Source organism: Eleutherodactylus coqui, chromosome 8, assembly GCF_035609145.1.
Source record: "Eleutherodactylus coqui strain aEleCoq1 chromosome 8, aEleCoq1.hap1, whole genome shotgun sequence".
Classification (NCBI taxonomy): Eukaryota; Metazoa; Chordata; class Amphibia; order Anura; family Eleutherodactylidae; genus Eleutherodactylus; species Eleutherodactylus coqui.
The window spans coordinates 201818067-201834587 of NC_089844.1; positions in this window are offsets into that span (position 1 = coordinate 201818067).

Here is a 16521-nt window from a genome sequence, read left to right on the forward strand (position 1 = left end):
TTCCATTATGATGTCATAATGCAAAATTCCATTATGATGTCATAATGTAAAATTCCATTGTGATGTCATAATGCAAAATTCCATTATGATGTCATAATGCAAAATTCCATTATGATGTCATAATGTAACATTCCATTATGATGTCATAATGCAAAAATTCCATTATGATGTCATAATGCAAAATTCCATTATGATGTCATAATGCAACATTCCATTATGATGTCATAATGCAACATTCTATTATGATGTCATAATGCAAAATTCCATTATGATGTCATAATGTAAAATTCCATTATGATGTCATAATGTAAAATTCCATTATGATGTCATAATGCAACATTCCATTGTGATGTCATAATGTAACATTCCATTATGATGTCATAATGTAAAATTCCATTATGATGTCATAATGCAAAATTCCATTATGATCTCATAATGCAAAATTCCATTATGATGTCATAATGCAAAATTCCATTATGATGTCATAATGTAAAACTCCATTATGATGTCATAATGTAAAATTCCATTATGATGTCATAATGCAAAATTCCATTATGATGTCATAATGCAAAATTCCATTATGATGTCATAATTTAAAATTCCATTATGATGTCATAATGTAAAATTCCATTATGATGTCATAATTTAAAATTCCATTATGATGGCATAATGCAAAATTCCATTATGATGTCATAATGTAAAATTCCATTATGATGGCATAATGCAAAATTCCATTATGATGTCATAATGTAAAATTCCATTATGATGTCATAATGCAAAATTCCATTATGATGTCATAATGTAACATTCCATTATGATGGCATAATGCAAAATTCCATTATGATGTCATAATGTAAAATTCCATTATGATGGCATAATGCAAAATTCCATTATGATGTCATAATGTAAAATTCCATTATGATGTCATAATGCAAAATTCCATTATGATGTCATAATGCAAAATTCCATTATGATGTCATAATGTAAAATCATATTATGATGTCATAATGTAAAATTCCATTATGATGTCATAATGCAAAATTCCATTATGATCTCATAATGCAAAATTCCATTATGATGCCATAATGCAAAATTCAATTATGATGTCATAATGCAAAATTCCATTATGATGTCATAATGTAAAATTCCATTATGCTGTCATAATGTAACATTCCATTATGATGTCATAATGCAAAATTCCATTATGATGTCATAATGTAACATTCCATTATGATGTCATAATGCAACATTCCATTATGATGTCATAATGCAAAATTCCATTATGATGTCATAATGCAAAATTCCATTATGATGTCATAATGTAACATTCCATTATGATGTCATAATGCAAAATTCCATTATGATGTCATAATGTAACATTCCATTATGATGTCATAATGCAAAATTCCATTATGATGTCATAATGCAAAATTCCATTATGATGTCATAATGTAACATTCCATTATGATGTCATAATGCAAAATTCCATTATGATGTCATAATGCAAAATTCCATTATGATGTCATAATGCAAAATTCCATTATGATGTCATAATGCAAAATTCCATTATGATGTCATAATGCAAAATTCCATTATGATGTCATAATGTAACATTCCATTATGATGTCATAATGCAAAATTCCATTATGATGTCATAATGCAAAATTCCATTATGATGTCATAATGCAAAATTCCATTATGATGTCATAATGTAACATTCCATTATGATGTCATAATGTAAAATTCCATTATGATGTCATAATGCAAAATTCCATTATGATGTCATAATGCAACATTCCATTATGATGTCATAATGCAAAATTCCATTATGATGTCATAATATAGAATTCCATTATGATGTCATAATGCAAAATTCCATTATGATGTCATAATGCAAAATTCCATTATGATGTCATAATGCAAAATTCCATTATGATGTCATAATGCAAAATTCCATTATGATGTCATAATGTAACATTCCATTATGATGTCATAATGTAAAATTCCATTATGATGTCATAATGCAAAATTCCATTATGATGTCATAATGCAACATTCCAGTATGATGTCATAATGTAACATTCCATTATGATGTCATAATGCAAAATTCCATTATGATGTCATAATGCAAAATTCCATTATGATGTCATAATATAGAATTCCATTATGATGTCATAATGCAAAATTCCATTATGATGTCATAATGCAAAATTCCATTATGATGTCATAATGCAAAATTCCATTATGATGTCATAATGCAAAATTCCATTATGATGTCATAATGCAAAATTCCATTATGATGTCATAATGCAAAATTCCATTATGATGTCATAATGCAAAATTCCATTATGATGTCATAATGCAACATTCCATTATGATGTCGTAATGTAAAATTCCATTATGATGTCATAAAGCAACATTCCATTATGATGTCATAATGCAAAATTCCATTATGATGCCATAACGTAACATTCCATTATGATGTCATAATGCAAAATTCCATTATGATGTCATAATGTAAAATTCCATTATGATGTCATAATGCAACATTCCATTATGATGTCATAATGCAAAATTCCATTATGATGTCATAATGCAAAATTCCATTATGATGTCATAATGCAAAATTCCATTATGATGTCATAATGTAAAATTCCATTATGATGTCATAATGCAACATTCCATTATGATGTCATAATGCAAAATTCCATTATGATGCCATAACGTAACATTCCATTATGATGTCATAATGCAAAATTCCATTATGATGTCATAATGTAAAATTCCATTATGATGTCATAATGCAACATTCCATTATGATGTCGTAATGCAAAATTCCATTATGATGTCATAATGTAACATGCCATTATGATGTCATAATGCAAAATTCCATTATGATGTCATAATGTAAAATTCCATTATGATGTCATAATGCAAAATTCCATTATGATGTCATAATGCAAAATTCCATTATGATGTCATAATGCAAAATTCCATTATGATGTCATAATGTAAAATTCCATTATGATGTCATAATGTAAAATTCCATTATGATGTCATAATGTAAAATTCAATTATGATGTCATAATGCAAAATTCCATTATGATGTCATAATGCAAAACTCCATTATGATGTCATAATGCAAAACTCCATTATGATGTCATAATGTAAAATTCCATTATGATGTCATAACGTAAAATTCCATTATGATGTCGTAATGTAAAATTCCATTATGATGTCATAAAGCAACATTCCATTATGATGTCATAATGCAAAATTCCATTATGATGTCATAATGCAAAATTCCATTATGATGTCATAATGCAAAATTCCATTATGATGTCATAATGCAAAATTCCATTATGATGTCATAATGCAAAATTCCATTATGATGTCATAATGTAACATTCCATTATGATGTCATAATGCAACATTCCATTATGATGTCATAATGCAAAATTCCATTATGATGTCATAATGCAAAATTCCATTATGATGTCATAATGTAACATTCCATTATGATGTCATAATGCAACATTCCATTATGATGTCATAATGCAAAATTCCATTATGATGTCATAATGCAAAATTCCATTATGATGTCATAATGTAAAATTCCATTATGATGTCATAATGCAAAATTCCATTATGATGTCATAATGCAAAATTCCATTATGATGTCATAATGTAAAATTCCATTATGATGTCATAATGCAAAATTCCATTATGATGTCATAATGCAAAATTCCATTATGATGCCATAACGTAACATTCCATTATGATGTCATAATGCAAAATTCCATTATGATGTCATAATGTAAAATTCCATTGTGATGTCATAATGCAAAATTCCATTATGATGTCATAATGCAAAATTCCATTATGATGTCATAATGTAACATTCCATTATGATGTCATAATGCAAAAATTCCATTATGATGTCATAATGCAAAATTCCATTATGATGTCATAATGCAACATTCCATTATGATGTCATAATGCAACATTCTATTATGATGTCATAATGCAAAATTCCATTATGATGTCATAATGTAAAATTCCATTATGATGTCATAATGTAAAATTCCATTATGATGTCATAATGTAAAATTCCATTATGATGTCATAATGCAACATTCCATTGTGATGTCATAATGTAACATTCCATTATGATGTCATAATGCAAAATTCCATTATGATGTCATAATGTAAAATTCCATTATGATGTCATAATGCAAAAATTCCATTATGATGTCATAATGCAAAATTCCATTATGATGTCATAATGCAACATTCCATTATGATGTCATAATGCAACATTCCATTATGATGTCATAATGCAACATTCCATTATGATGTCATAATGCAACATTCCATTATGATGTCATAATGTAAAATTCCATTATGATGTCATAATGTAACATTCCATTATGATGTCATAATGCAACATTCCATTATGATGTCATAATGCAAAATTCCATTATGATGTCATAATGCAAAATTCCATTATGATGTCATAATGTAACATTCCATTATGATGTCATAATGCAACATTCCATTATGATGGCATAATGCAAAATTCCATTATGATGGCATAATGCAAAATTCCATTATGATGTCATAATGTAACATTCCATTATGATGTCATAATGCAAAATTCCATTATGCTGTCATAATGTAACATTCCATTATGATGTCATAATGCAAAATTCCATTATGATGTCATAATGTAACATTCCATTATGATGTCATAATGCAACATTCCATTATGATGTCATAATGCAACATTCCATTATGATGTCATAATGCAAAATTCCATTATGATGTCATAATGTAACATTCCATTATGATGTCATAATGTAACATTCCATTATGATGTCATAATGCAACATTCCATTATGATGTCATAATGCAAAATTCCATTATGATGTCATAATGCAAAATTCCATTATGATGTCATAATGTAACATTCCATTATGATGTCATAATGCAAAATTCCATTATGATGTCATAATGTAACATTCCATTATGATGTCATAATGCAAAATTCCATTATGATGTCATAATGCAAAATTCCATTATGATGTCATAATGCAAAATTCCATTATGATGTCATAATGCAAAATTCCATTATGATGTCATAATGCAAAATTCCATTATGATGTCATAATGCAAAATTCCATTATGATGTCATAATGCAAAATTCCATTATGATGTCATAATGTAACATTCCATTATGATGTCATAATGTAACATTCCATTATGATGTCATAATGTAAAATTCCATTATGATGTCATAATGCAAAATTCCATTATGATGTCATAATGCAACATTCCATTATGATGTCATAATGCAAAATTCCATTATGATGTCATAATATAGAATTCCATTATGATGTCATAATGCAAAATTCCATTATGATGTCATAATGCAAAATTCCATTATGATGTCATAATGCAAAATTCCATTATGATGTCATAATGCAAAATTCCATTATGATGTCATAATGTAACATTCCATTATGATGTCATAATGTAAAATTCCATTATGATGTCATAATGCAAAATTCCATTATGATGTCATAATGCAACATTCCATTATGATGTCATAATGCAAAATTCCATTATGATGTCATAATGCAAAATTCCAGTATGATGTCATAATGTAACATTCCATTATGATGTCATAATGCAAAATTCCATTATGATGTCATAATGCAAAATTCCATTATGATGTCATAATATAGAATTCCATTATGATGTCATAATGCAAAATTCCATTATGATGTCATAATGCAAAATTCCATTATGATGTCATAATGCAAAATTCCATTATGATGTCATAATGCAAAATTCCATTATGATGTCATAATGCAAAATTCCATTATGATGTCATAATGCAAAATTCCATTATGATGTCATAATGCAACATTCCATTATGATGTCGTAATGTAAAATTCCATTATGATGTCATAAAGCAACATTCCATTATGATGTCATAATGCAAAATTCCATTATGATGCCATAACGTAACATTCCATTATGATGTCATAATGCAAAATTCCATTATGATGTCATAATGTAAAATTCCATTATGATGTCATAATGCAACATTCCATTATGATGTCGTAATGCAAAATTCCATTATGATGTCGTAATGTAACATGCCATTATGATGTCATAATGCAAAATTCCATTATGATGTCATAATGTAAAATTCCATTATGATGTCATAATGCAAAATTCCATTATGATGTCATAATGTAAAAATCCATTATGATGTCATAATGCAACATTCCATTATGATGTCATAATGCAAAATTCCATTATGATGTCATAATGTAACATTCCATTATGATGTCATAATGCAAAATTCCATTATGATGTCATAATGTAACTTTTTATTATGATGTGATAATGCGAAATTCCATTATGATGTCATAATGTAAAATCCCATTATGATGTTATAATGCAAAATTCCATTATGATGTCATAATGTAAAATTCCATTATGATGTCATAATGCTAAATTCTATTATGATGTCATAATGCTAAATTCCATTATGATGTCATAATGTAAAATTACATTATGATGTCATAATGCTAAATTCTATTATGATGTCATAATGCAAAATTGCATTATGATATCATAATGTAACATTCCATTATGATGTCATAATGCAATATTCCATTATGATGTCATAATGTAACATGCCATTATGATGTCATAATGCAACATTCCATTATGATGTCATAATGCAACATTCCATTATGATGTCATAATGCAAAATTCCAGTATGATGTCATAATGCATCATTCCATTATGATGTCATAATGCAACATTCCATTATGATGTCATAATGTAACATTCCATTATGATGTCATAATGTAACATTCCATTATGATGTCATAATGCAAAATTCCATTATGATGTCATAATGTAAAATTCCATTATGATGTCATAATGCAAAAATTCCATTATGATGTCATAATGCAAAATTCCATTATGATGTCATAATGTAAAATTCCATTATGATGTCATAATGCAAAATTCCATTATGATGTCATAATGCAAAATTCCATTATGATGTCATAATGCAAAATTCCATTATGATGTCATAATGTAAAATTCCATTATGATGTCATAATGCAAAATTCCATTATGATGTCATAATGTAAAATTCCATTATGATGTCATAATGCAACATTCCATTATGATGTCATAATGCAAAATTCCATTATGATGCCATAACGTAACATTCCATTATGATGTCATAATGCAAAATTCCATTATGATGTCATAATGTAAAATTCCATTATGATGTCATAATGCAAAAATTCCATTATGATGTCATAATGCAAAATTCCATTATGATGTCATAATGTAAAATTCCATTATGATGTCATAATGCAAAATTCCATTATGATGTCATAATGCAAAATTCCATTATGATGTCATAATGTAACATTCCATTATGATGTCATAATGCAAAATTCCATTATGATGTCATAATGCAAAATTCCATTATGATGTCATAATATAGAATTCCATTATGATGTCATAATGCAAAATTCCATTATGATGTCATAATGCAAAATTCCATTATGATGTCATAATGCAAAATTCCATTATGATGTCATAATGCAAAATTCCATTATGATGTCATAATGCAAAATTCCATTATGATGTCATAATGTAACATTCCATTATGATGTCATAATGCAAAATTCCATTATGATGTCATAATGTAAAATTCCATTATGATGTCATAATGCAAAAATTCCATTATGATGTCATAATGCAAAATTCCATTATGATGTCATAATGTAAAATTCCATTATGATGTCATAATGCAAAATTCCATTATGATGTCATAATGCAAAATTCCATTATGATGTCATAATGTAAAATTCCATTATGATGTCATAATGCAAAATTCCATTATGATGTCATAATGTAAAATTCCATTATGATGTCATAATGCAACATTCCATTATGATGTCATAATGCAAAATTCCATTATGATGTCATAATGTAAAATTCCATTATGATGTCATAATGCAAAAATTCCATTATGATGTCATAATGCAAAATTCCATTATGATGTCATAATGTAAAATTCCATTATGATGTCATAATGCAAAATTCCATTATGATGTCATAATGCAAAATTCCATTATGATGTCATAACGTAAAATTCCATTATGATGTCATAATGCAAAATTCCATTATGATGTCATAATGTAAAATTCCATTATGATGTCATAATGCAACATTCCATTATGATGTCGTAATGCAAAATTCCATTATGATGTCATAATGTAACATGCCATTATGATGTCATAATGCAAAATTCCATTATGATGTCATAATGTAAAATTCCATTATGATGTCATAATGCAAAATTCCATTATGATGTCATAATGCAAAATTCCATTATGATGTCATAATGCAAAATTCCATTATGATGGCATAATGCAAAATTCCATTATGATGGCATAATGCAAAATTCCATTATGATGTCATAATGCAACATTCCATTATGATGTCGTAATGTAAAATTCCATTATGATGTCATAACGTAAAATTCCATTATGATGTCATAATGCAACATTCCATTATGATGTCGTAATGCAAAATTCCATTATGATGTCATAATGTAACATGCCATTATGATGTCATAATGCAAAATTCCATTATGATGTCATAATGTAAAATTCCATTATGATGTCATAATGCAAAATTCCATTATGATGTCATAATGCAAAATTCCATTATGATGTCATAATGCAAAATTCCATTATGATGTCATAATGCAAAATTCCATTATGATGTCATAATGCAAAATTCCATTATGATGGCATAATGCAAAATTCCATTATGATGGCATAATGCAAAATTCCATTATGATGTCATAATGCAAAATTCCATTATGATGTCATAATGTAAAATTCCATTATGATGTCATAAAGCAACATTCCATTTTGATGTCATAATGCAAAATTCCATTATGATGTCATAATGTAAAATTCCATTATGATGTCATAATGTAAAATTCCATTATGATGTCATAATGTAACATTCCATTATGATGTCATAATGCAACATTCCATTATGATGTCATAATGCAAAATTCCATTATGATGTCATAATGCAAAATTCCATTATGATGTCATAATGTAACATTCCATTATGATGTCAAAATGCAAAATTCCATTATGATGTCATAATGTAAAATTCCATTATGATGTCATAATGCAAAATTCCATTATGATGTCATAATGCAAAATTCCATTATGATGTCATAATGCAAAATTCCATTATGATGTCATAATGGAAAATTCCATTATGATGTCATAATGTAAAATTCCATTATGATGTCATAATGCAACATTCCATTATGATGTCATAATGCAAAATTCCATTATGATGCCATAACGTAACATTCCATTATGATGTCATAACGCAAAATTCCATTATGATGTCATAATGTAAAATTCCATTATGATGTCATAATGCAAAATTCCATTATGATGTCATAATGCAAAATTCCATTATGATGTCATAATGTAACATTCCATTATGATGTCATAATGCAACATTCCATTATGATGTCATAATGCAAAATTCCATTATGATGTCATAATGCAAAATTCCATTATGATGTCATAATGTAACATTCCATTATGATGTCATAATGCAAAATTCCATTATGATGTCATAATGCAAAATTCCATTATGATGTCATAATGTAACATTCCATTATGATGTCATAATGCAAAATTCCATTATGATGTCATAATGCAAAATTCCATTATGATGTCATAATGTAAAATCCCATTATGATGTTATAATGCAAAATTCCATTATGATGTCATAATGTAAAATTCCATTATGATGTCATAATGCTAAATTCTATTATGATGTCATAATGCTAAATTCCATTATGATGTCATAATGTAAAATTACATTATGATGTCATAATGCTAAATTCTATTATGATGTCATAATGCAAAATTGCATTATGATATCATAATGTAACATTCCATTATGATGTCATAATGCAATATTCCATTATGATGTCATAATGTAACATGCCATTATGATGTCATAATGCAACATTCCATTATGATGTCATAATGCAACATTCCATTATGATGTCATAATGCAAAATTCCAGTATGATGTCATAATGCATCATTCCATTATGATGTCATAATGCAACATTCCATTATGATGTCATAATGTAACATTCCATTATGATGTCATAATGTAACATTCCATTATGATGTCATAATGCAAAATTCCATTATGATGTCATAATGTAAAATTCCATTATGATGTCATAATGCAAAAATTCCATTATGATGTCATAATGCAAAATTCCATTATGATGTCATAATGTAAAATTCCATTATGATGTCATAATGCAAAATTCCATTATGATGTCATAATGCAAAATTCCATTATGATGTCATAATGTAAAATTCCATTATGATGTCATAATGTAAAATTCCATTATGATGTCATAATGTAAAATTCCATTATGATGTCATAATGCAAAATTCCATTATGATGTCATAATGTAAAATTCCATTATGATGTCATAATGCAACATTCCATTATGATGTCATAATGCAAAATTCCATTATGATGCCATAACGTAACATTCCATTATGATGTCATAATGCAAAATTCCATTATGATGTCATAATGTAAAATTCCATTATGATGTCATAATGCAACATTCCATTATGATGTCGTAATGCAAAATTCCATTATGATGTCATAAAGCAACATTCCATTATGATGTCATAATGCAAAATTCCATTATGATGTCATAATGCAAAATTCCATTATGATGTCGTAATGCAAAATTCCATTATGATGTCATAATGCAAAACTCCATTATGATGTCATAATGCAACATTCCATTATGATGTCGTAATGCAAAATTCCATTATGATGTCATAATGTAACATGCCATTATGATGTCATAATGCAAAATTCCATTATGATGTCATAATGTAAAATTCCATTATGATGTCATAATGCAAAATTCCATTATGATGTCATAATGCAAAACTCCATTATGATGTCATAATGCAAAACTCCATTATGATGTCATAATGCAAAATTCCATTATGATGTCATAATCCAAAACTCAATTATGATGTCATAATGCAAAATTCCATTATGATGTCATAATGCAAAATTCCATTATGATGTCATAATGCAAAATTCCATTATGATGTCATAATGCAAAATTCCATTATGATGTCATAATGTAACATTCCATTATGATGTCATAATGCAACATTCCATTATGATGTCATAATGCAAAATTCCATTATGATGTCATAATGCAAAATTCCATTATGATGTCATAATGCAAAATTCCATTATGATGTCATAATGTAACATTCCATTATGATGTCATAATGCAAAATTCCATTATGATGTCATAATGTAAAATTCCATTATGATGTCATAATGCAAAATTCCATTATGATGTCATAATGCAAAACTCCATTATGATGTCATAATGCAAAACTCCATTATGATGTCATAATGCAAAATTCCATTATGATATCATAATCCAAAACTCAATTATGATGTCATAATGCAAAATTCCATTATGATGTCATAATGCAAAATTCCATTATGATGTCATAATGCAAAATTCCATTATGATGTCATAATGTAGCATTCCATTATGATGTCATAATGCAACATTCCATTATGATGTCATAATGTAAAATTCCATTATGATGTCATAATGCAAAATTCCATTATGATGTCATAATGCAAAATTCCATTATGATGTCATAATGCAAAATTCCATTATGATGGCATAATGCAAAATTCCATTATGATGGCATAATGCAAAATTCCATTATGATGTCATAATGCAACATTCCATTATGATGTCGTAATGTAAAATTCCATTATGATGTCATAACGTAAAATTCCATTATGATGTCATAATGCAACATTCCATTATGATGTCGTAATGCAAAATTCCATTATGATGTCATAATGTAACATGCCATTATGATGTCATAATGCAAAATTCCATTATGATGTCATAATGTAAAATTCCATTATGATGTCATAATGCAAAATTCCATTATGATGTCATAATGCAAAATTCCATTATGATGTCATAATGCAAAATTCCATTATGATGTCATAATGCAAAATTCCATTATGATGTCATAATGCAAAATTCCATTATGATGGCATAATGCAAAATTCCATTATGATGGCATAATGCAAAATTCCATTATGATGTCATAATGCAAAATTCCATTATGATGTCATAATGTAAAATTCCATTATGATGTCATAAAGCAACATTCCATTATGATGTCATAATGCAAAATTCCATTATGATGTCATAATGTAAAATTCCATTATGATGTCATAATGTAAAATTCCATTATGATGTCATAATGTAACATTCCATTATGATGTCATAATGCAACATTCCATTATGATGTCATAATGCAAAATTCCATTATGATGTCATAATGCAAAATTCCATTATGATGTCATAATGTAACATTCCATTATGATGTCAAAATGCAAAATTCCATTATGATGTCATAATGTAAAATTCCATTATGATGTCATAATGCAAAATTCCATTATGATGTCATAATGCAAAATTCCATTATGATGTCATAATGCAAAATTCCATTATGATGTCATAATGGAAAATTCCATTATGATGTCATAATGTAAAATTCCATTATGATGTCATAATGCAACATTCCATTATGATGTCATAATGCAAAATTCCATTATGATGCCATAACGTAACATTCCATTATGATGTCATAACGCAAAATTCCATTATGATGTCATAATGTAAAATTCCATTATGATGTCATAATGCAAAATTCCATTATGATGTCATAATGCAAAATTCCATTATGATGTCATAATGTAACATTCCATTATGATGTCATAATGCAACATTCCATTATGATGTCATAATGCAAAATTCCATTATGATGTCATAATGCAAAATTCCATTATGATGTCATAATGTAACATTCCATTATGATGTCATAATGCAAAATTCCATTATGATGTCATAATGCAAAATTCCATTATGATGTCATAATGTAACATTCCATTATGATGTCATAATGCAAAATTCCATTATGATGTCATAATGCAAAATTCCATTATGATGTCATAATGTAAAATCCCATTATGATGTTATAATGCAAAATTCCATTATGATGTCATAATGTAAAATTCCATTATGATGTCATAATGCTAAATTCTATTATGATGTCATAATGCTAAATTCCATTATGATGTCATAATGTAAAATTACATTATGATGTCATAATGCTAAATTCTATTATGATGTCATAATGCAAAATTGCATTATGATATCATAATGTAACATTCCATTATGATGTCATAATGCAATATTCCATTATGATGTCATAATGTAACATGCCATTATGATGTCATAATGCAACATTCCATTATGATGTCATAATGCAACATTCCATTATGATGTCATAATGCAAAATTCCAGTATGATGTCATAATGCATCATTCCATTATGATGTCATAATGCAACATTCCATTATGATGTCATAATGTAACATTCCATTATGATGTCATAATGTAACATTCCATTATGATGTCATAATGCAAAATTCCATTATGATGTCATAATGTAAAATTCCATTATGATGTCATAATGCAAAAATTCCATTATGATGTCATAATGCAAAATTCCATTATGATGTCATAATGTAAAATTCCATTATGATGTCATAATGCAAAATTCCATTATGATGTCATAATGCAAAATTCCATTATGATGTCATAATCCAAAACTCAATTATGATGTCATAATGCAAAATTCCATTATGATGTCATAATGCAAAATTCCATTATGATGTCATAATGCAAAATTCCATTATGATGTCATAATGCAAAATTCCATTATGATGTCATAATGTAACATTCCATTATGATGTCATAATGCAACATTCCATTATGATGTCATAATGCAAAATTCCATTATGATGCCATAACGTAACATTCCATTATGATGTCATAATGCAAAATTCCATTATGATGTCATAATGTAAAATTCCATTATGATGTCATAATGCAACATTCCATTATGATGTCGTAATGCAAAATTCCATTATGATGTCATAAAGCAACATTCCATTATGATGTCATAATGCAAAATTCCATTATGATGTCATAATGCAAAATTCCATTATGATGTCGTAATGCAAAATTCCATTATGATGTCATAATGCAAAACTCCATTATGATGTCATAATGCAACATTCCATTATGATGTCGTAATGCAAAATTCCATTATGATGTCATAATGTAACATGCCATTATGATGTCATAATGCAAAATTCCATTATGATGTCATAATGTAAAATTCCATTATGATGTCATAATGCAAAATTCCATTATGATGTCATAATGCAAAACTCCATTATGATGTCATAATGCAAAACTCCATTATGATGTCATAATGCAAAATTCCATTATGATGTCATAATCCAAAACTCAATTATGATGTCATAATGCAAAATTCCATTATGATGTCATAATGCAAAATTCCATTATGATGTCATAATGCAAAATTCCATTATGATGTCATAATGCAAAATTCCATTATGATGTCATAATGTAACATTCCATTATGATGTCATAATGCAACATTCCATTATGATGTCATAATGCAAAATTCCATTATGATGTCATAATGCAAAATTCCATTATGATGTCATAATGCAAAATTCCATTATGATGTCATAATGTAACATTCCATTATGATGTCATAATGCAAAATTCCATTATGATGTCATAATGTAAAATTCCATTATGATGTCATAATGCAAAATTCCATTATGATGTCATAATGCAAAACTCCATTATGATGTCATAATGCAAAACTCCATTATGATGTCATAATGCAAAATTCCATTATGATATCATAATCCAAAACTCAATTATGATGTCATAATGCAAAATTCCATTATGATGTCATAATGCAAAATTCCATTATGATGTCATAATGCAAAATTCCATTATGATGTCATAATGTAGCATTCCATTATGATGTCATAATGCAACATTCCATTATGATGTCATAATGCAAAATTCCATTATGATGTCATAATGTAAAATTCCATTATGATGTCATAATGTAAAATTCCATTATGATGTCATAATGCAACATTCCATTGTGATGTCATAATGTAACATTCCATTATGATGTCATAATGCAAAATTCCATTATGATGTCATAATGTAAAATTCCATTATGATGTCATAATGCAAAAATTCCATTATGATGTCATAATGCAAAATTCCATTATGATGTCATAATGTAACATTCCATTATGATGTCATAATGCAAAATTCCATTATGATGTCATAATGCAAAATTCCATTATGATGTCATAATGCAAAATTCCATTATGATGTCATAATGCAAAATTCCATTATGATGTCATAATGCAAAATTCCATTATGATGTCATAATGCAACATTCCATTATGATGTCATAATGTAACATTCCATTATGATGTCATAATGCAAAATTCCATTATGATGTCATAATGCAAAATTCCATTATGATGTCATAATGCAAAATTCCATTATGATGTCATAATGTAACATTCCATTATGATGTCATAATGTAAAATTCCATTATGATGTCATAATGCAAAATTCCATTATGATGTCATAATGCAACATTCCATTATGATGTCATAATGCAAAATTCCATTATGATGTCATAATGTAACATTCCATTATGATGTGATAATGCAAAATTCCATTATGATGTCATAATGCAAAATTCCATTATGATGTCATAATGTAACATTCCATTATGATGTCATAATGCAACATTCCATTATGATGTCATAATGCAAAATTCCATTATGATGTCATAATGCAAAATTCCATTATGATGTCATAATGTAACATTCCATTATGATGTCATAATGCAACATTCCATTATGATGTCATAATGCAAAATTCCATTATGATGTCATAATGCAAAATTCCATTATGATGTCATAATGTAAAATTCCATTATGATGTCATAATGCAAAATTCCATTATGATGTCATAATGCAAAATTCCATTATGATGTCATAATGTAAAATTCCATTATGATGTCATAATGCAAAATTCCATTATGATGTCATAATGCAAAATTCCATTATGATGCCATAACGTAACATTCCATTATGATGTCATAATGCAAAATTCCATTATGATGTCATAATGTAAAATTCCATTGTGATGTCATAATGCAAAATTCCATTATGATGTCATAATGCAAAATTCCATTATGATGTCATAATGTAACATTCCATTATGATGTCATAATGCAAAAATTCCATTATGATGTCATAATGCAAAATTCCATTATGATGTCATAATGCAACATTCCATTATGATGTCATAATGCAACATTCTATTATGATGTCATAATGCAAAA